This window comes from Dendropsophus ebraccatus, chromosome 11 (genome assembly GCF_027789765.1).
Source record: "Dendropsophus ebraccatus isolate aDenEbr1 chromosome 11, aDenEbr1.pat, whole genome shotgun sequence".
NCBI classification, from domain to species: domain Eukaryota; kingdom Metazoa; phylum Chordata; class Amphibia; order Anura; family Hylidae; genus Dendropsophus; species Dendropsophus ebraccatus.
The window spans coordinates 3197389-3214146 of NC_091464.1; positions in this window are offsets into that span (position 1 = coordinate 3197389).

Below are 16758 nucleotides of genomic sequence, written 5' to 3' on the forward strand. Positions count from 1 at the left end.
GTAGCCACACACCCCACATATAACAGGAGGTAGCCACACACCCCACATATAACAGGAGGTAGCCACACCCCACATTCACCAGGAGGTAGCCACACACCCCACATATAACAGGAGGTAGCCACACCCCACATTCACCAGGAGGTAGCCACACACCCCACATATAACAGGAGGTAGCCACACACCCCACATATAACAGGAGGTAGCCACACACCCCACATACACCAGGAGGTAGCCACACCCCCCACATATAACAGGAGGTAGCCACACCCCCACATATAACAGGAGGTAGCCACACACCCCACATTCACCAGGAGGTAGCCACACACCCCACATATAACAGGAGGTAGCCACACCCCCACATATAACAGGAGGTAGCCACACCCCCCACATATAACAGGAGGTAGCCACACACCCCACATATAACAGGAGGTAGCCACACCCCCCACATATAACAGGAGGTAGCCACACACCCCACATATAACAGGAGGTAGCCACACCCCCACATATAACAGGAGGTAGCCACACACCCACATATAACAGGAGGTAGCCACACACCCCACATATAACAGGAGGTAGCCACACCCCCACATTCACCAGGAGGTAGCCACACACCCCACATATAACAGGAGGTAGCCACACACCCCCACATATAACAGGAGGTAGCCACACCCCCACATATAACAGGAGGTAGCCACACCCCCCACATATAACAGGAGGTAGCCACACCCCCACATATAACAGGAGGTAGCCACACCCCCACATTCACCAGGAGGTAGCCACACACCCCACATATAACAGGAGGTAGCCACACCCCCACATTCACCAGGAGGTAGCCACACCCCCCACACATATAACAGGAGGTAGCCACACCCCCCACATATAACAGGAGGTAGCCACACACCCCACATATAACAGGAGGTAGCCACACCCCCACATATAACAGGAGGTAGCCACACACCCCACATTCACCAGGAGGTAGCCACACCCCCCACATATAACAGGAGGTAGCCACACACCCCACATATAACAGGAGGTAGCCACACACCCCACATATAACAGGAGGTAGCCCCACCCCCCACATATAACAGGAGGTAGCCACACACCCCACATATAACAGGAGGTAGCCACACACCCCACATATAACAGGAGGTAGCCACACCCCCACATATAACAGGAGGTAGCCACACACCCACATATAACAGGAGGTAGCCACCCCCCACATATAACAGGAGGTAGCCACCCCCCACATATAACAGGAGATAGCCACACACCCCACATATAACAGGAGGTAGCCACACCCCCCACATATAACAGGAGGTAGCCACACCCCCACATATAACAGGAGGTAGCCACACCCCCACATATAACAGGAGGTAGCCACACACCCCACATTCACCAGGAGGTAGCCACACCCCCACATATAACAGGAGGTAGCCACACCCCCCACATATAACAGGAGGTAGCCACACACCCCACATATAACAGGAGGTAGCCACACCCCCCACATATACACCAGGAGGTAGCCACACCCCCACATATAACAGGAGGTAGCCACACCCCCCACATATACACCAGGAGGTAGCCACACACCCACATATAACAGGAGGTAGCCACCCCCCACATATAACAGGAGGTAGCCACCCCCCACATATAACAGGAGGTAGCCACACACCCCACATTCACCAGGAGGTAGCCACACCCCCCACATATAACAGGAGGTAGCCACACACCCCACATATAACAGGAGGTAGCCACACCCCCACATATAACAGGAGGTAGCCACACCCCACATATAACAGGAGGTAGCCACACACCCCACATTCACCAGGAGGTAGCCACACCCCCCACATATAACAGGAGGTAGCCACACACCCCACATATAACAGGAGGTAGCCACACCCCCCACATATAACAGGAGGTAGCCACACCCCCACATATAACAGGAGGTAGCCACACACCCCACATTCACCAGGAGGTAGCCACACCCCCCACATATAACAGGAGGTAGCCACACCCCCACATATAACAGGAGGTAGCCACACCCCCACATATAACAGGAGGTAGCCACCCCCCACATATAACAGGAGATAGCCACACCCCCACATATAACAGGAGGTAGCCACACCCCCACATATAACAGGAGGTAGCCACACCCCCCACATATAACAGGAGGTAGCCACACACCCCACATATAACAGGAGGTAGCCACACACCCCACATATAACAGGAGGTAGCCACACCCCCACATATAACAGGAGGTAGCCACACCCCCACATATAACAGGAGGTAGCCACACACCCACATATAACAGGAGGTAGCCACCCCCCACATATAACAGGAGGTAGCCACACCCCCACATATAACAGGAGGTAGCCACACACCCCACATATAACAGGAGGTAGCCACACCCCCACATTCACCAGGAGGTAGCCACACACCCCACATATAACAGGAGGTAGCCACACCCCCACATTCAACAGAAAAAAAGGGAAATTTGGGGTTAAATTAAGGGGTAATATCTACAGAGCAGGTGTTTACCGTGTGTACACTGGGAGGAGTATATACAGTAAGCCCTTGCACCTGTGGGTTGCGGTTGCACCTTCATTTTTTTTGTCTGTACTTAAGCCACAAGCAGCATGCAACCTGCAGTGTGAACAGAGTCATAGATATGCTGCCAAAATTTCTTTTTTTTTACCTGCATGGTATATACATATATCTATCCTAAGGTAATAAGAAGGGAAATACTAATAGGGCGACTAGATGGACACAGGGGTCTTTTTCTGCTGACAATCTGCTATGTTTATGTTAAACTTTTAACCCTTAGAGGACCGGGCCAATTTCAATTTTTGTGTTTTCGGTTTTTCCTCCTTGTGCTTAAAAGGCCATAGCACTTGTATTTTTTCACCTAGAGACCCACATGAGCCCTTATTTTTTGCGCCACTAATTGTACTTTGCAATGACAGGCGGAATTTTTCCATAAAGTACACTGCGAAACCAGAAAAAAATTTTATGTGTGGTGAAATTAAAAAAACCCAACATTTCTTTTATTTGGGGGGTATTTGTTTTTACGCTGTTCATCCTGGGGTAAAACTGACTTGTTATATATGTTCCTCAAGTCGTTACGATTACTATGATATATAACATGTATAACTTATATTGTATCTGATGGCCTGTAAAAAATTCAAACCATTGTTAACAAATATATGTTCCTTAAAATCGCTCCATAGCGCTTATAGCGCTTTTATCCTTTGGTCTATGGGGCTGTGCGAGGTGTCATTTTTTGCGCCATGATGTGATCTTTCTATCTGTAACTTGATTGCGCATATACGACTTTTTGATCGCTTTTTATTACAATTTTTCTCGATTTGATGCGACCAAAAATGTGCAATTTTGCACTTTGGACTTTTTTTGCGCTTGCGCCATTTTTACCGTGCGAGATCAGGAATGTGATTAAATAATAGTTCGGGCGATTACGCACGCGGCGATAGCAAACATGTTTATTTATTTTTATTTATAACATGGGGGGGTGATTCAAACTTACTTAGGGGAGGGGGATTTTTATTAATAACAACACAATTTTTTTTTCTTTTACACTTATACTAGAAGCCCCCCTGGGGTTAGGGCTATTCCCCCCTGGGGTTAGGGTTATTCCCCCTGGGGTTAGGGTTATTCCCCCCTGGGCTTAGGGTTATTCTCCCCCTGGGCTTAGGGTTATTCCCCCCCTGGGGTTAGGGTTATTCCCCCCCCGGGGTTAGGGTTATTCTCCCCCTGGGCTTAGGGTTATTCCCCCCTGGGGTTAGGGCTATTCCCCCCTGGGGTTAGGGTTATTCCCCCCTGGGGTTAGGGTTATTCCCCCCTGGGGTTAGGGTTATTCCCCCCCCGGGGTTAGGGTTATTCTCCCCCTGGGCTTAGGGTTATTCCCCCCTGGGGTTAGGGTTATTCCCCCCTGGGGTTAGGGTTATTCTCCCCCTGGGGTTAGGGTTATTCTCCCCCTGGGCTTAGGGTTATTCCCCCCTGGGGTTAGGGTTATTCCCCCTGGGGTTAGGGTTATTCCCCCCTGGGGTTAGGGTTATTCTCCCCCTGGGCTTAGGGTTATTCCCCCCTGGGGTTAGGGTTATTCCCCCCTGGGGTTAGGGTTATTCTCCCCCTGGGCTTAGGGTTATTCCCCCCTGGGGGACTTCTAGTATAAGTACTCTGATCTCTCATTGAGATCTATGCTGTATAGATATGCAGCATAGATCGATGAGATAGGCACATTGATTGCTTAGGGCACAGACCCCGGACGGGGTAAGATGTGTGGATCGCTCCCGGAGGAGAGATCCACCCCACTAGACACCAGGGAACGGCTGCATCTAGTAATCGGATGTAGCTGTCAACTTTGACAACTGCATCCGATTACTTTATTAGCGGGCACGGCGATCGGACCGTGCCCACTAATAGCCGCGGTGCCGAGCTACGAGCGGCACTGCGGCAGTTCAGAGTGCGGCCCCGCTCTGAACACATGGAGGCGGCCCTGGATGTACGGGTACGTCCAGGGTCGCCTAGGGGTTAAAGAATTTTTGGTGCAATTTTTTCAAATTTTCTATCTATATTCTATGCCGCTCCCTCCAGTCACTGATTGACACTTGTCTGCTCTATACAAAGTAAAAGATGGACAAGTGCCCAATCGGCGACCAGTAAGCAGAGCTTGATGGTGCTCATAAATACTGAGGACTACTGAGCACATGCACATAATGGACAGGACAAGTGGGCAGTGCTCAGAGGCCTGGTTACTCAGGAGGATAATGTAAGTCATCCATCCTGCTCGGCTTCTCTGTCACCAGTTTATATTACTTGTAGATAGGGCGACATAAACCTAGTAACAGATTCCCTTTAAATCTTCCCATTTTAGTTAGTATAACTGGGCAAGAATTGTAAAAAGTATCATTGTTACCTCTGAAAACCAACTTCATGGGCCTTTATAGAGAGGCAGAATCCCATTCTATGCCATGGACAAGAAACCTTTGCTTTGCATTAGTTGTAATAAGCGTCCGGATGCCGCCTCATTGTAGGATACAGGAAGGAGAGTTTAGGTTTGCCGCCCCCCCCCCCCCCCCATTCTGAACCAGGACATGTAGATGATATTTTGTAGCTATTAGTCGGGTTTCCATGGTGACCTCGGCATCCCCCCCCCCCCCCATTCACATCAGGGACTGTTCCCCACTCCCACTCAGCCGCATGAAAACAAAGAGACCTTTCTCACTCACAAGTAAGAAGAAAAGATGAGGCCGCCTGTGACCAGCAGGAGGACTGTATTCTAGAGAGTAACCTTTTATCTGACTAATCCATGGAAATCAGAGAGACAACAAGAGAGAGATCTCAGGCTATGAATAGAAGAATTATCTGTGTAATCTAATGCTATTCACAAGCCTCATTATCTTAGCTATATACTAGAGTCTGTATACTAGAGGATATACTGCAGTCGTACACCTCTCTCAGGAAGCCTCATTATCTTAGCTATATACTAGAGGATATATACTGCAGTCGTACACCTCTCTCTCTCTCAATAAGCCTCATTATCTTAGCTATATACTGGAGTAGTGATGCACGATGCACCGAAATATCGATACTACTATCGATATTTCGGTCAGAAAAACGGTTCGATACCAGGATTTCCTGGTATCGATACTTCATGTTAATCTGCATAATAGTGCAGATTAACATGAAGTATGGTGCAGAGAACACGGCCGGCAGCTACCTGAGCGCCGGCCGTGTTCTCTATGTGCCGCCCCCTGGTGTCCCTTCCTCCGCCCGCAAGCTCTCCGCTCCCGGCGGCGCCAAATTTAAATAGCCGGCACATAGCGATCGCTAGTGCCGGCTATTTTAAAGGGTAGATGCCGCTGTCATAACCGACAGCGGCATTTAACCCCTGCAGAGCCGCTCCATATGCAGCACGAGTCTGCTGCATATGGATCGGCCCCTTACTGCTAATGACTGCGGCCCGCAAACCCCGCGGGCGGCAGTCATTCAACCATTCCAAATACGGGACCCGCCGGTGCTGCGGCAGCGGTCCCTTACACCAGCCAGTTCCCTAACCTCCAGGTCCACAATCCTGTCGCCCCCCCCCCTTCCGCGGGGCCCACCGATACAGTGGCACAACAACTCCCAGAATACCTTCTTGTGGGGAGTTGTTGTTCACAAGGAGGCATGCTGGGAGTTGTTGTGCCAGGACGCTGCTAATGCATTACAACTCCCAGCAGCATACCTCCTTATGCACTACATCCCCCAGCATACCTCTTTGTGCACGAGGAGGCATGCTGGGAGTTGTAGTGCACAAGAATGTATGCTGCACGGAGTTGTGTCAGGAGCTGCACAACTGCAATTCCCAGCATACCTCCTTGTGCACTACAACTCCCAGCATACCTTCTTGTGGGGAGTTGCAAAGCACAAGGAATTATGCTGGAAGTTGTTGTTCACCAGGAGTTATGCTGGGAGGTGTAGTGCACAAGGAGGTATGCTGGGAGTTGCAGTTGCGCGGCAGCAGCCTTTCAAAACATCCCAGCATACCTTCTTATGCACTACAACTCCTAGCATACCTCCCTGTGCACTACAACTCCCCACAAGAAGGTATTCTGGGAGTTGTTGTGCACAGGGAGGTATGCTTGAGGTTAGAGGGGAATAAAAAATGTAAAAAAAAGTTTTAAAATAAAACAAAACAAAAAATAATAAAGGTTCTAATAATCCCCCCTTTTCCCTTTTTTTAAAAAAAAAATTAAAAAAAAAAAAAGAACATACATGTATCCATTACATGTGAATTGTCCGAACTATAAAATGTAACAAGGTGATCAAGAAGTCACATAAATAAAAATGTTGTGCATGGGGGGAACATATCTGTAGTCAGGGAAAGTTCAAATTTTCTCACCGAAATTTCTTCTTTCCATGAGTCCCGAGGCAGCACACACAAAGGTTTATCAGTTTCCTTTTTTCCTACTAGGACAGAAGAAAAAAACAAAACACCTGATTGTTATAATCAGCAGAAACCAATGTATCACAGGCACCTCCCTTAGGAGTCCACTATAAAAAGGACAGAGAGACCACATAACACTGTGTTAGTATGCAGCAATAAGATATTTAATGGGGGGGTATATTGTGCTGCCTCGGGACTCATGGAAAGAAGAAATTTCGGTGAGAAAATTTGAACTTTCCATTTCGTCCCTTCGGCAGCACACAAAGGGATTTAAGTAGCAGTGAACAATATAGGGCGGGAAGACATCACCCAGTTGCCAATTCAAGCACTCTCCTGCCGAAGGCCGCCGTCTGAGAAGCTAGCACATCCACCCTGTAGTGTTTCATAAATGTGCATGGGCTTGACCAAGTCGCTGCACAACATATTTCATCCAAGGATACTTGAGCTAATTCTGCCCATGAGGCTGAGGTGGATCTGGTAGAATGAGACCTGAACCCTTCTGGAGGAGGAAGATCAGATACGGAATAACTCGTAGACACTGCGCTGCGAATCCACCTTGACAAGGAAGCTTTTGTAGCAGGCTTTCCTCTGTTAGGGCCTTGGAATTGAATGAACAATGAATCCGAGGTTCTGAATGTGCTGGTTCTGTCCAAGTATATCAACACTGCACGCTTTACATCTAGCAAATGCCATTTCTGCTGTTCTGCATCTGCCGGATCAGGGAAGAAAGAAGGAAGAAAAACTTCCTGATTAACATTTTCCGTGGAGGCTACTTTGGACAGAAAGACTTTGCGAGTTCGTAGAATGAGATGATCTTGGGAAACCCGAAGGTAAGGATCTTTAGCAGAAAACGATTGAATCTCACTCACTCTCTTTGCGGTGGTGATAGCCACCAAAAATAAGGTCTTCCATGACAGGAAATTTTCAGCTACTTCAGCCAATGGCTCAAAAGGAGGTTTAGTCATTGAGTCCAGTACTAAGGGAAGATCCCATGATGGCACAGGATCGCGAATCTGAGGGCGCAGCAATCTAGTGGCTCTAAAAAATCTTCTCATTAGGTCATTATTAGAGAGAGCACCTTGAAGAGAGGCATTTATGGCCGAAAAATGGACTTTTAATGTATTTGTTTGGAGCCCTTTTTGAAAGCCCTCCTGTAGAAACTTCAAAACACTGGAGACAGAGGTTGAAGACACAGATTTGTCAGAACACCATGTACTGAATTTATGGAGTATTCGATTGTATACCTTGACAGTCGAAGGTTTCCTAGAGGCCATCAGTACTTCCACCACTTCATCTGCTAGCCCCAGGCTCTTCAAGTTCTCCCTTTCAGACTCCAGACCGCGAGCTGAAGATTTCCTGGAGCTGGATGCCGTACAGGCTGTTCTGTAAAAGAAGGTCCGGGCGTAGAGGGATTTCCCAGCAGTGACCGCTCGAAAGCTTGCACGCGAGCGGAAACCAGGCCCTCCTTGGCCAAAATGGCAGAATCGCGATGACCGAAGCCTGGTCTTCCAGAATTTTGCTGAGGACCCTCGGAATTAGTGGAAACGGGGGAAAAACATAGATCAGCATTCCCTTCCAGGAGATCGAGAGACCGTCCAGAAAATCTGCCTGATCGTGCCTGTAAATTGAGCAAAACTTCTCCACTTGCCTGTTTTGCCTGGTCGCCATGACATCCAAGTCCGGCTGTCCTAGAAGAGATGTAATTTGCGCAAACACTTCTGGATTCAGGCTCCATTCTGCTGGATTCACTTGATTCCGGCTCAGCCAGTCTGCTTTTGTGTTCACAATGCCTCTGATATGGATTGCTCGTAACTCTTGAAGATGATCTTCTGCCCAAGTCATCAAGAGGCGACACTCTTCCTCCAGATGCGGGGACCTCGTCCCTCCCTGCTTGTTGATATAAAACACAGCAGGGAGGTTGTCGGACTGGATCAAGACCCTGTGATGTAGGACAAACGGGGTAAAGGAGATTAAGGCCAGGCGTACCGCTCTCAACTCCTTCCTGTTGGAGGAGAACTGAGCCTCTGTCTGTGACCACTCCTTCTGCACCCAATGATCGCCCAGATGGGCCCCCAAGCCCGGCTGGATGCGTCTGTGGTCAATACCAACTGTGACGACAGACGAAGGGATCTGCCTCTCGCTAACCTCCCTGGAAGTAACCACCAACGAAGGTCCTCCTTGGTTGAGGGGGAAAGCACCATACTCCTGTCGAGACCCCACGGTCGTCTGTTCCACTGAGTGAGTATGTCCTTCTGAAGAGGCCTCATGTGCGATCTGGCCCATGGTACCGCGTCCAAAGATGAAGTCATCAGACCCAGAACTGACATCGAGACTCTTATCGAGGTCCTCCGCACCGACATCAAGGAGGTGACCTGGGACTTCAAGTTGATCACTCTGTCTTCCGATAGGTGCACCCTCATTTGTGATGAATCCAGAACGAAACCCAGGAACCGACATCTCTGAGAGGGAACAAAGCTGGATTTCTCGCGATTTATGATAAAACCGTGGTCTTGTAGAAGATTGATTGCCCTTGAAATATGATGGTTTAAAAGATGATGGGATGGAGCTTTCATCAGCCAATCGTCTAGATATGGGACGAAAAAAATGCCCTCTAGCCTCAGGAGGGCTGCCAAGACGAGCAGCACCTTGGTGAAAACGTGTGGGGATGACGACAGCCCGAATGGCAGGCAGGTGAACTGGTAATGCCTTTGATGCTTGCCCACTTGTACTGCTATGCGTAAATATCTCCGATGAGCTGGTAAAACTGGGATATGAAGGTATGCATCCTTTAGGTTGACCGTGGCCATGAAGTCTCCTTCTTGAAGCATAGCAATGACAGATCTTATTGTCTCCATTTTGAACCGTCTTTTCACCATGTAGCGATTTAGAAAAGTGAGGTCTATGACAAGCCTCCAGAGACCCTCTTTTTTGGGTACTGCAAAAATGCGAGAGTACACTTCCCCGATGATGCCATGGTACTTTTTCCAGAGCGCCCTTTGTAATGAAGTCTTGAATAAGGGTAATTAGGTGAGGTTTTCCGGGATTTAAGAAAAACATGTCTGGGGGAACTTGAGCCAGTTCTAGCGAATAGCCTCTTTGGATTAATGATGTCACCCAAGAATCGGATACAGTCCTTTGCCAGATGGATGAAAAATGAGCCAACCTCGCTCCAATGGTCGGACTCCTTGATCTGGCGTCATTGGTTGGCCGACTTGTCTTCAAAGGATTTCTTCTTGAAGTCTGTCGTGGAGTCCTTAATGTTCTTGTGGCGTGGTTGCTTGTTGCGGTGCCCGAACTGTCTGTTGCCTATAGGAGACTTCCTTGATTGAGTTCTGTAGAGACGAAAACGAGGCTTTTTACGATATTGGGGGAACGCCACCCCTTTTTTGGCATTTAAGGATTCCAGGATAGATGTCAATTGCGAACCAAACAGACTTTCTGGCTGAAATGGCAAACTGCAAAAGTGATTCTCCGAAGAGATATCCCCAGACCACTCCTTCAGCCATAGGGCCCTTCTTGCCACAGTATTAAGAGCCATATTCTTAGAATTTAGGCGAAGAATATCAAGGGGGAAGTCTGCCAGGAATTCCGCCGCCAACTTGAGGTCCGGTATTGATTGGAGAATTCTGTCTCTGGAAACTCCATCTTCCAACTCTTGCGAAAGGCGGCTAAGCCAAATTCGCAATGCCCTAGCCACTGGTACTGTGGCTAATGATGCCTTGCAGGCTGAAGCAGAAGTAGCGTAGGCCTTTTTCAGGGCCACCTCGGCTTTTCTGTCCATCTGGTCTTTCAGAAGGGATGACTCTTCTGAGGGATAAAAGGATTTACGAGACAGTTTAACTACTGGGATGTCGACTATCGGAGGAGCCTCCCATGCTGACGAGCATGAGGGATCCAGATTGTAGACAGTGTTGAATCTGGAACCCACATAACACTTCCTTTCCGGTTTCGACCAATCCGCTTGTAAGAGATTCTGCAATAGAGGCTGAGAGGGAAGTGAACGATGTGAATTGGTGGGAAAATGATAAAGAGCTCGGCGAGTCGATGTGCCTTGTGAGGATACTTCCGACTCTACTGTCTTCTTTACCACCCTGATGAGATGGGGTGCCTGTTCTCTGTCAAAGAGATAATAGTCCTCCGGCACTTTAGAGTCTTCATATTCAGTCTCCAATTCACCCTCAGACTTGCTATCCGACTGAAAAGATTGGGAAGGAGAAGAAGAAGTACGCTCAGTGTGTTTAGATCTTTTAGACTGAGCTGGCTGCAGACCTTGAAAAGTCTCTGAGAGTTGTGATTTCATCCATGTGAAGAAATCCCTAGCTTCCTCTTGGAATGTTGGCTCAGGACCAGAGGCAGAGCAGTTTCTGCAAATGTTGCCCCTAAGATCATCTGGAATGGGCTGTCTGCAGTGCGTACATGATCTGTGCTTGTCCTTCCTCTTTCTTTTGCTGAAATGGCGTTCCATCTGAAAAAGAATGGCAACACAACAATGCCAGATATAAAGCATCATCAGTCTGGTAAGCACTCCCGTTTAGGATCTTACCACTAAAGCTTCCCGACAGCGTTATCCGGCAGAGTGCTCAGCAACAAGAGCCGTGAGTGTTGAATATGAATTCCTGAAGCGCGCTTCAGGTGGGAACCTCCTACGGTAACCCAGCCAATCGGGTCGCTGTACGAGGCTGGGAATAGTCGGGGCCTCGTCTCAGCACTGAGTCTGGAATTTCCGACCAGGAAGTATTGACCGCCGCCGCCAGCGTCAGCCTAGAAGTGGGGTAAGCAGCCAGACCGGAACCGACTCCTTACCTTACCCAGCCGGTTTTTCTGTCTGTGGGCATAGACAGCGTCCTCCCTGCTTTTCCGGCCTTACACATTATTCCCCTTAGCAAGGGGTAGAATCAGGAAAAAACAATATGCCGGTAACCAAGGGAAAAAAACAGTACCTTACCATACCGGAAGTCCTTCTCAGACGCTGCATACATGTGGCAGAGTCCCTCGGCGTTACTGAACTTCCATCTCAGCGAGAGGAGCCAGCTACCAATATCAACCCCCGCCGCTTGATGACACCGCAGACCAAGACCTCAGCGAGATATGGTAAGAGCGTGATTTCATGCAAAATCCAACTTCAGCGAAGTGGTGCAGCGAAGGGATCCGTTTACCAAAGCTACAGGAATAACCCCCAGACAAAGATCCCAAAGGGGGGGCGGCTGAGCCGGGAAGAACCACGGTATGCCAGGCCTTTAAAAGTAAAAAATAAAAAAATAAAAATAAAAAGAGTCCTAGGAGGACAGAAGAAAAAAAAAACACAGTGTTATGTGGTCTCTCTGTCCTTTTTATAGTGGACTCCTAAGGGAGGTGCCTGTGATACATTGGTTTCTGCTGATTATAACAATCAGGTGTTTTGTTTTTTTCTTCTGTCCTAGTAGGAAAAGAGGAAACTGATAACCCTTTGTGTGTGCTGCCGAAGGGACGAAATGGAAAAGGGAAATTATATTTGTATTTTTACATGTTTTTTTTCTCAAACTTTTTATTTAGTATCGAATTGGTATTGAGTATCGAAATCCGAAAGCTGGTATCGGTATCGAACTCAAAATTTTGGTATCGTGACATCCCTACTCCAGACCTCCCGTCACTTTGTGCCCCTTCCCTTTCAATATGGTCCCCAAACAGTCCCTGTGTTCTTTTCTTTTTCTGCTACTTCCCAATCTGCTCCGACCATTTGTGTCCCCTTTGCTGTCTCCTACTCCATCCCTCAGACAAACCCCTACCACCTTACGACTCCTACTACCCCACCCACACAGTTTTCTCGTACAATTTTATGACAAAGTTCACTTGCCATCTTGTGGGCACACCTTGTCACCCCTAAGGGCCCTATTATACCAAAAGATATCCGTAATAGTGCAGACCTGAAGACCTTAACGGCGTAAAAACGGTTGGGGGGGGGGTGTAGCTTTTTCTCATACTTAGGTATCGAATTGGTATCGGGTATCGAAATAAAAAATCGAGTATTGGTATTGAACTCAAAATTTTGGTATCGTGACAACACTATACTGGAGTCTATATACTAGAGCATATATATTGGAGGATGTATACTGCAGTCATACACCTTTCTCTCTATTTTTCCACCACATTTTGAGCTTTTAGGTGCCAGTTTTTCTTGGTCCAGCTAGAAAAACCTTTTTCTTATCAAGTTTTTCATAGTTTGCGTCCTTTCTGCAATGGATATCCATTAAACAGACAAGAAAACTATGGGGATACCTGGGAGGCTAATCCTGTTACGGCAAACCCTAACAGTGTGCCAAGTTTGGGGATGTAAGGGCCCTAGTACAGGGAGCGAGAATCAGGCCGTGTAATAAAGACAATTATCAAGTCTCTGACTTAAAATCATCGGTTGCCAAGTGCGCATCGCTACATGTAATAGTGACACATGGCTACGTGTAATAGTGATACATCAGTATGTGTAATAGTGATACATGGCTACGTGTAATAGTGATACATGGCTACGTGTAATAGTGATACATGGCTACGTGTAATGGTGATACATGGCTACGTGTAATGGTGATACATGGCTCCGTGTAATAGTGATACATGGCTACGTGTAATAGTGACACATGGCTACGTGTAATAGTGATACATGGCTACGTGTAATAGTGATACATGGCTACGTGTAATAGTGATACATGGCTACGTGTAATAGTGATACATGGCTACGTGTAATAGTGATACATGGCTACGTGTAATAGTGATACATGGCTACGTGTAATAGTGACACATGGCTACGTGTAATAGTGATACATCAGTATGTGTAATAGTGATACATGGCTACGTGTAATAGTGATACATGGCTACGTGTAATAGTGATACATGGCTACGTGTAATAGTGACACATGGCTACGTGTAATAGTGACACATGGCTACGTGTAATAGTGATACATGGCTACGTGTAATAGTGATACATGGCTACGTGTAATAGTGATACATGGCTACGTGTAATAGTGACACATGGCTACGTGTAATAGTGACACATGGCTACGTGTAATAGTGATACATGGCTCCGTGTAATAGTGATACATGGCTCCGTGTAATAGTGACACATGGCTACGTGTAATAGTGACACATGGCTACGTGTAATAGTGACACATGGCTACGTGTAATAGTGACACATGGCTACGTGTAATAGTGACACATGGCTACGTGTAATAGTGATACATGGCTACGTGTAATAGTGACACATGGCTCTGTGTAATAGTGATACATGGCTACGTGTAATAGTGACACATGGCTACGTGTAATGGTGATACATGGCTCTGTGTAATAGTGATACATGGCTCCGTGTAATAGTGATACATGGCTACGTGTAATAGTGACACATGGCTACGTGTAATAGTGATACATGGCTACGTGTAATAGTGACACATGGCTCTGTGTAATAGTGATACATGGCTACGTGTAATAGTGACACATGGCTCTGTGTAATAGTGATACATGGCTACGTGTAATAGTGACACATGGCTACGTGTAATGGTGATACATGGCTCTGTGTAATAGTGATACATGGCTCCGTGTAATAGTGATACATGGCTACGTGTAATAGTGACACATGGCTACGTGTAATAGTGATACATGGCTATGTGTAATAGTGATACATGGCTACGTGTAATAGTGACACATGGCTACGTGTAATAGTGATACATCAGTATGTGTAATAGTGATACATGGCTACGTGTAATAGTGATACATGGCTACGTGTAATAGTGATACATGGCTACGTGTAATAGTGACACTACGTGTAATAGTGACACATGGCTACGTGTAATAGTGATACATGGCTACGTGTAATAGTGACACATGGCTACGTGTAATAGTGATACATGGCTACGTGTAATAGTGACACATGGCTACGTGTAATAGTGACACATGGCTACGTGTAATAGTGATACATGGCTACGTGTAATAGTGATACATGGCTACGTGTAATAGTGATACATGGCTACGTGTAATAGTGACACATGGCTACGTGTAATAGTGACACATGGCTACGTGTAATAGTGATACATGGCTACGTGTAATAGTGACACATGGCTCTGTGTAATAGTGACACATGGCTACGTGTAATAGTGACACATGGCTACGTGTAATAGTGATACATCAGTATGTGTAATAGTGATACATGGCTACGTGTAATAGTGATACATGGCTACGTGTAATAGTGATACATGGCTACGTGTAATAGTGATACATGGCTACGTGTAATAGTGATACATGGCTACGTGTAATAGTGATACATGGCTACGTGTAATAGTGACACATGGCTACGTGTAATAGTGATACATGGCTACGTGTAATAGTGATACATGGCTACGTGTAATAGTGATACATGGCTACGTGTAATAGTGACACATGGCTACGTGTAATAGTGATACATGGCTACGTGTAATAGTGACACATGGCTACGTGTAATAGTGATACTACGTGTAATAGTGATACATGGCTACGTGTAATAGTGATACATGGCTACGTGTAATAGTGATACATGGCTACGTGTAATAGTGATACATGGCTACGTGTAATAGTGACACTACGTGTAATAGTGATACATGGCTACGTGTAATAGTGACACTACGTGTAATAGTGATACATGGCTACGTGTAATAGTGATACATGGCTACGTGTAATAGTGATACATGGCTACGTGTAATAGTGATACATGGCTACGTGTAATAGTGACACATGGCTCCGTGTAATAGTGATACATGGCTCCGTGTAATAGTGATACATGGCTACGTGTAATAGTGATACATGGCTACGTGTAATAGTGATACATGGCTACGTGTAATAGTGACACATGGCTACGTGTAATAGTGATACATGGAGATGTGTAATAGTGATACATGGCTACGTGTAATAGTGATACATGGCTACGTGTAATAGTGACACATGGCTCCGTGTAATAGTGATACATGGCTCCGTGTAATAGTGATACATGGCTACGTGTAATAGTGACACATGGCTACGTGTAATAGTGACACATGGCTACGTGTAATAGTGACACATGGCTACGTGTAATAGTGATACATGGCTACGTGTAATAGTGACACATGGCTACGTGTAATAGTGATACATGGAGATGTGTAATAGTGATACATGGCTGTGTAATAGTGATACATGGCTACGTGTAATAGTGACACATGGCTACGTGTAATAGTGATACATGGCTACGTGTAATAGTGACACATGGCTACGTGTAATAGTGATACATGACTACGTGTAATAGTGACACATGGCTACGTGTAATAGTGATACATGGCTACGTGTAATAGTGATACATGGCTACGTGTAATAGTGATACATGGCTACGTGTAATAGTGATACATGGCTACGTGTAATAGTGACACAGGGCTACGTGTAATAGTGATACATGGCTCCGTGTAATAGCTGAAATAGAATTTACATGCCAATTCTTTGAGCGGAGCGCAGAGGTGCGTGAGTCCCCCCATAGTGTTGTTACACTTTGTTTGGCTGCTTAGTGGAAGCCGATGGCTGGTCGGGGGTGTACACAGCGGAGAGCAGTCACAGTATATGCAGACTCACGTTTAGTTGCAGCAGTGCTGGATGGTGTCCGGCAGGTGGGCGGTTAGTGGTACAGCAGAGCTGGAGGTGATAAGGGGCTGCACCGCTGACGGGAGATAGCACTCGGCACAAGCGGGTCCTGGGGAGGAGAGCGGTAGCGTTGCCAATGGGCAGTAGGCAGTATGTGTAGCACTAGGTGAACCTTGCTGAGGAGTTTAATAAGCTGGGTGACCACCACGGGCAGC